Source organism: Herpailurus yagouaroundi, unplaced genomic scaffold (assembly GCF_014898765.1).
Source record: "Herpailurus yagouaroundi ecotype Mexico unplaced genomic scaffold, PumYag 67793, whole genome shotgun sequence".
NCBI lineage: Eukaryota > Metazoa > Chordata > Mammalia > Carnivora > Felidae > Herpailurus > Herpailurus yagouaroundi.
Window position 1 is genome coordinate 23,777,910 of NW_024420586.1, and position 7,021 is coordinate 23,784,930.

Consider the following 7,021-nt stretch of genomic DNA (forward strand, 5'->3'; position numbering starts at 1 on the left):
CCCCCCCCCCCCCCCCCCCCCCCCCCCCCCCCCCCCCCCCCCCCGGGCGGAATTCGGTTGAAGGAGTTTACAGGAAGTGCTTAAATACCAGACCCGTTAAGGATCTGAAGAGTAGATACCTGGGAGTAGAATGTGAAGATCCATCTTCTCTGAGGCTTGCTGCTCTTAGATAACAAGGTTCATGATTGGGGAAGCCTTTGGTGGTGTATACAGCACAGGCTATGGGTTCAGGCCAACTTGGATTTGAATCTGCCACTTGATCTTGGCCGGTACTTCTCTGTGCCTCAGTTTCTTCATCTGCCTAACCACATCTCCAAGGTAATAATTAATTGAGGTCAAAATTGCTCTGTAAACATTCATTTTATCTTCCCCCCGCAAGAAATGCAGTATGTGGGGAAATAGCATGAGCAGTATTAGGTATTAAAGTGGGATGCAGGGGAGTGTTTCTATTTTTCCTACAAATATATATGTAATTGCTAATTGCACTGAGAGCTATGATGAAGATCACTATAAGGGATAATAACAACAGTAGCTATGATTTGTTGACCATTGCCTGTGTACTGAGCACTGTACTAAGGTACTTAATGTAGTATATCTCTGAGGTACGAGGCAAAGCTAACTTGCCCACGGTCACACAGCAAGTAAGAGGTAGAATGCTTTTGTAAGGGAGACTAGCAAGGTTCCCTGGACCCTGAATAATGAGCAGGAATAAGCAAGGCAAAAGGGAGGAGGGATTGCCAGGCCAAGGGAACACCAGGTGTCGTGAGGGCACTGAGGTGGGAGAGAGATGTGGAGAGGATCCACAGAGGTTTGGCTAGGACCTGGGGAAAGAGAGGTGAAGTAGGCAGGGGGAGATTGACAGGGCCTTATGGGACCTCATTAAGCAGCTTGTATTTTATTCCAAGGGCAACGGGAGGCTGCTGGAAGGTGTTTTCCACCTTAAACCATACGGGTGTGTGGGGGGTTGGGTTTGGTGGTGTGGTGTGTCTAATCCAGAAAAACATCTAGTGAGGCTTAAACAAAAGTAGCCTATAAGTCATTTCCCCTTCAGTGTCCCACTTTGTGATCCAGTGGAAGCAGTGTTTCTGGCCCAAATGTGTAGATCTTAAGCAGTTTCTACTGCCCACCATTAACGTGGCTAAAAAGAGTTGCTGTGATGCTGGAAGAAGCTGGTCCTGCAGAATGTTTCTAGAAGGTTTAATTAGGTTTATATATCTGATGCTTTTTAGGCTGCAGTAAGGGAGGTCTTTCAGCTTTCACTGAGCCCTGTCAAATGGGGGAAAAAAGTAAAATTGGGAGAAGTCATTCCTGGAAACCTGAGTTGTGTTAGAAATGGAACCGTTGAGTATAAGACTTTGGTTTAAATATATCATGATAAAGATGCTTCAGTGACTAAATGGAAATTTTTAATGCTTTTTGTTTTTTTGGTGTGTGCCATCTGTGATGGCAGACAGCACATTTGTGAGAATCTGGGAAGACTTAGACATTTTTTCAGTACTTATATATTTATTTATTCTCGTCCAGGTACTGCAGGTTTTTCTGTTTGAAACTATTTCTTTTGTGCAGAATCAACTTCGCAGGAGGAAAACCAGTGTTCTCTTCCCCTTTCCATATGTACCAGACTGCAAACATACTTACTTTGAAGTAGCCTGTGTCAGTTAGCTTTTGGGGGGCAGGGAGGGTGGTTGGCTGATCTAGGTTGGCCTTGCTCACACATCTGGTGCTTGTCAGGCCGGTTGGTCTATGAGGCCCTAAGCAAGGATGGCTCATCTCCACTCCAAATGGTCCCTCCTTCGGCTGGCTGGTCTGGATGGGTTAACATCGTGGTCTCAAAGGCACAAAGAGTAGCCAGCAAGAGCAAGCTCCATGTACAAGCACTTCTCTTGTGTCTGCTTGTGTCATATTTGGTATTGTCCCATCAGCCAAAGTAGGGAAGTGCTTCCTTGGCTAAGCCCAGAGTCATAGTGGGAGGGAGCCACCTAAAGGTGCAAACACCAGGTGCCTGGGTGGCTCAGTTGGTTAAGCGTCCGATTCTTGATTTCGGCTCCGATTCTTGATTTCAGCTCTGGTCATGATCTCACAGTTTGTGAGTTCAAGCCCTGCATGGGGTTCTATACTGACAGTGTGGAGCCTGCATGGGATTCTCTCTCTGCCCCTCCCCTGCTCACGCTAGCTCTCTGTCTCTCTCTCTTTCAAAATAAATAAATAAACATAAAATTAAAGGTGCAAATTCAAGGAGATGCAAAAAAAAAAAAAAACTGGGGGCCATTACTTAAGTAATGCAAAATAATTATTAATGTAACCTCTTTTCCTTTGATAAATCTTGTTAAACACTCATTTCTAAATGTACTGTATTCTTGAGATTAAGTAATACAATTGGGCCATCTTCTCTTCTATTGAGTGTGGAGCTGAGTGGTGTTTTTTTCCAGAAGGAAACTGAAGGGAGACAGTGTGCTCTGGATGTAAATATTCTTGTGAATGGCTTGACTGCTCACTGATTTTGTGTAGCTATTAACAAAGGAATTCGTGGGTTTTCTCAACCTCCTGTTCAAGTTTTATCACAAAAACTTAGTGTACTAGGCTGTACTGCATTTTGTAGTCAAGCAAAAGGATAGTTAATTGGAAATCCATCACTACCTGAAAGATGAGAGAAACATTTGCAGCCTTTCCTTATAACCTTTATGTGATTTATAGTTTTTACCTGAGAAGAAATCCTTATTTGGGCATTATAATAAAGACAAAGGATTCCCTCTAGGTGTGTTTCATTTGGTCAAGATTTTAAAGTCTTCTGGGGTGCCGGGGTGGCTCAGTCGTTGAAGCTTCCAACTTCGGCTCAGGCCATGATCTCGAGGTTCCTGGGTCCGAGCCCCCTATCGGGCTCTGTGCTGACAGCTCAGAACCTGGAGCCTGCTTCGGATTCTGTGTGTCTCTTTCTCTCTCTCTGCCCGTCCCCCACTTGTGCGCTTGCATATTCATTCTCTCTCTCTCTCTCTCTCTCTCTCAAAAAGTAAATAAACACTTAAAAAAAGACTTTAAAGTCTTCCCTGTGGTTGTAGTGAAGAATCCAGTATTGTGCTGTGAAGTGAGTGGTCAGTGACCAGCAGTTTGGGGCATTAGCCTTTGGCCTTTGCTTGTGAAGTTTTCTGAAGTAACTAACACCTTTCACATAACTGAAATAGGCTTTGCAACCAGCTTGTGGCCTGAAATATATTACGTGAAAATGCAGCTAGACCCTAGGAAGCATGTGTGAGAAACTGAGGAGAAGGCTCACTTTGTATATCTTAGCGATGTACATTCCTCCAGAAAATTGCCTGGTGATAGAATCTTAGCTTCCTTTCTTTCCTCCTAGGATAAAAATAAAAAATGGAAAATCCCTGACATTTTAAAAGTCAGTGACTTGAAAATAGCCATCAAAATTATAAATGCCTGTATCATTTGACCCAGCAAACACATCGAAGAATTTATTCAACAGTTATTTGCATATTACTTGGAGTGTTGCTTATGATAGTGAAATATTAGTAATATTCTAAGTATTGAGCAAGGCTTGGTTATTACACTGATAGTAGAATATTACACTGATATTGCATGATCTCTAAGATGTACAAACTTAAGAAAAACAGGAAATGGAAGAGTGTGTATTGTATGCTGCCATTTGTGATAGCTATTGGGGCAATAATATGTGCTGTATAATATGTACATTGTTTCTTACTTGGACATAAAATATTTCTGGAAAAGTGTTCAAAATACTGATAGCTTTAGGGCATATAGAGCCAGGGTAGAGGGTTGGAAGAAGATTCTTCACTGCATAAACTTTTGTATATACCTTTTGACTTTTTTTTTTTTTCTTTTTGGCTGTCAAATGATCCTTTATTGAAATATTTTCCTTTGTGGTCCTTAACTAGCTGGGCATTCCACTGAACCATTATTGGTGTTATCTGTGATATCATGAGGGTGGCAGCTGTCAACCTTGCAGACCACAGATTGGGGAGTCCCCAGGATCTCTTTCATGGTTCCAGAGAGTTCTCTGGCTAAAGATCAGTGCCGCATCTGTTGGGCAAGGTTGACAGTCTCATCAAAAGTGATATTTCTACTGTGCTTAATGTTTTTCTGCTTCTTTCTGTCTCTTGGCAGTTCCTGAAAGGCTTTGATAATCAGGGCAGAGGAAGAAGGTACCACTTCAGTCTGAGCCTGTCTGTTCTGAATGGTCATTTTCAGTGTAATCCTCAGACCCTTCCAATCTCTGGTTGCCTTGGCAATGTCATTACCAACGTTTTTTGGAGACAGAACCAGGGGCCAATTTTTGCAGCCAGGACAGACATGGCACTGACTTCCCCACCTGGGCACCTTAGGTATACAACTTTGATCTTGTTGGGGTCGAACTTAGGAGGCATCGTGGAGGTGGCCTATAACCCAGATTTGAGAGGACCAAAGAGAGTTGCACCTTCACCTCCTCTAAGGTGAAAGTCAAAAGTACCTTTTAAATTTTAAGCCGTGTGAATACATTACCCCATTTTAAAAACCAAATACATTTATTTTAAAAAGAGATGATATATGGTGATGGTGATGTGAACTTCCATGGACTCCCACCCAACAGCTATGGCTGTTAAAAAATATATATATATGTATCCAGTCAGTTTTGTCTCATAGAAATGCCTCAGAATTTCAGAATATCACTTCTGAATTTTTAGCTAAAGTCCTGCATTTTCCAGAATTTCGTACGAGTGGAATCATACAATACATAGCCTTTTTTGGTCTGGCTTCTTTTACTTGATTCATCCATTTTATGTGAACTAATAGCCTGTTCCTTTTTATCACTGAATAGTATTCCATTGTACGGATGCCCCACAGTTCGTACAGTTATCTGTTGAAGGACAACTTGGCTGCTTCCAGTTTCTTGGTGATTATGAATAAAGCTGCAGTAAATATTAGCATACAGATTTTTTTGTGTGAAACATAAGTTTTCAGTTCATTTGGGTAAGTACCTAGAAGTGGGACTGCTGAGTTTTTATGAGAAACTGTCAAACTGTCTTCCAAAGTGGTTCTACCATTTTGCATTCCCACCAGATTAGGTGTGTGTCAAGTTTCATCTTCCTGCATATGGATGTCCAGGGGTTCCAGAACACTTGTTGAAAAGTCTATCCGTTCTCCATTAATACTGCTTTTGCACCTGTGTCAGAAATGTGACTATGCTTGTGTGGGTCTATTTCTGGGCTCTCTATGCTGTTGCATTGATCTGTGTGTCCATTATTGTGCTATTGCCACACTGTCTTGATTACTGTTGCTTTTTGGTAAGTCTTAAAATTAGGTAACACGAGTACTCTTACTTTTTTCTTCTCTCCCAAAATTGTAGTGGTGAGAGAGGACATCCTCAAGTTGTTCCAATCTTGAAAACCATTCCATCTCTCACCATTAAGTATGATGTTAGCTGTATGTTTTTAAGATATATATACCCTATTGTGCTGAAAAGAGTTACCATAGCAGTCCTGATGCTGCTTGCTATCTTTAGCAGGCCTCACAAGATTGGCCCTTGCCTGGCGTCTTGAAAATTGGCTTTTCAATCATTTTGAAAATAAAATCTTACACTCAACCTTCATTTGTTACTTTCCCAGTGTTCTTCATTTCTTTATGCTAATCCAAGCTCCTACCTTAATCATAATTTTCTGCCTGAAGAATTTTTCCTTAATGTTTCTTTTGTGCCAGGTCTGCTGACAGTATATTCTTTGCTTTTGAGAGTCTTTCTTTGTTTCTTCACTTCTGAAGGACAGTTTTGTGGGATATGGAATTCTGGGTTGACAGTTCTTTTCCTTTGCAACGTATTACTCTACCGTTGCCTTGCTTGCATGGTTTCTGATAAATCGGCTGTAATTTTTGTCCTGTTTCTCCATGTGGTTAATGTGTCTTTTTTTCCTCTGGCTGCCTTCAGGCTCTTTGTCTTTGCCTAGATATGGCTTTTTAAAATTTCATCATATTTATCCTTCTTGGTGTTCCTCTGAGCTTCTTGTATCTGTGGATTGTTGTCTGTCACTGATTTTGGAGAGTTCTCAGTCATTATTTTTTCACATCATTCTTGTGTTCAATTTTCTCTTTTTTTTTTTATTCCTCTGGAATTCCAGTTTACAAGTATGTTATGCTGTTTGATATTTTCCCACAGTTCTTACATGCCATGTTCTAATTTTTCACTCTCTTGTCTCTCTTTATTTTAATTTTTATTGATCTGACCAATAAACTCGATCGTTATGCTCACAGATTCTTTCCTTGGCTGTGTCTAATCTCCTGTTGAGCATGTTGGGTTTTTTGTCCTTTTTTTGAGCATGTTGGGTTTTTTTTTTAACTTTTTTTTTTCTAGCATTTCGATTTCTTTCTTATCCTTTCTTTTTGCTGAAATTATTCATCTAGACTTGCATGTTGCCTACCGTGCAACTCTACCATTAGAGTCTTTAATATATTAATCATAATTCTTTTAAATTTCATTCCAGATAGTCCCAACATCTGTATTCATATTGAGTCTAAATTTGATGATTGCTTTGTCACTTGGAATATTTCCTTGCCTTTTACTATGCCTCATAATAAAAAGCTGAACATGGCTGAAAAGCTGTTGAAAGCTGTTGAAACTGAACATGGGCAGGAGTTACTGAGGTAAATATTTGATATGTTTGGAGAAGAACACAGGTGTCCTTCTGCTAGGCCTTTAGTGTGGAGATTTGAGTTAATCGAGTCAGGAGTTGGCTTGTATTTGATGTTTGTTTTTGGTAGGGCACCAGAGATTTCTGACTCCTCTAGTGATACCTTCTTTTTGACTCCAGCTTGGCTTTGGGGTTTTCCTTTGTGCTGTTTCCCAAGAGCTATCTCTCCTAGCCCTCCCAGTTGTATTCCACTGTTACTAACCACATAGCTGGTTTGGCAGGTGGTGGCGGGGGGGGGGGGGGGGGGAGGGGGGGGGGTTTATAGCAAAAAGGAAAACACCAAAACCAAGCTGGAGTCAAAACAACATGGTTAGTGAAAAATACATGAAAAATAAAAA

General features: G+C 41.0%; 1 pseudogene; it reads right to left on the minus strand.

Moving 5' to 3' along the window:
- Positions 1-3,108: 3,108 nt before the first annotated feature.
- On the minus strand, positions 3,109-5,065 carry LOC121026098 (60S ribosomal protein L12-like; annotated as a pseudogene).
- Between the last annotated feature and the right edge of the window lie 1,956 nt (positions 5,066-7,021).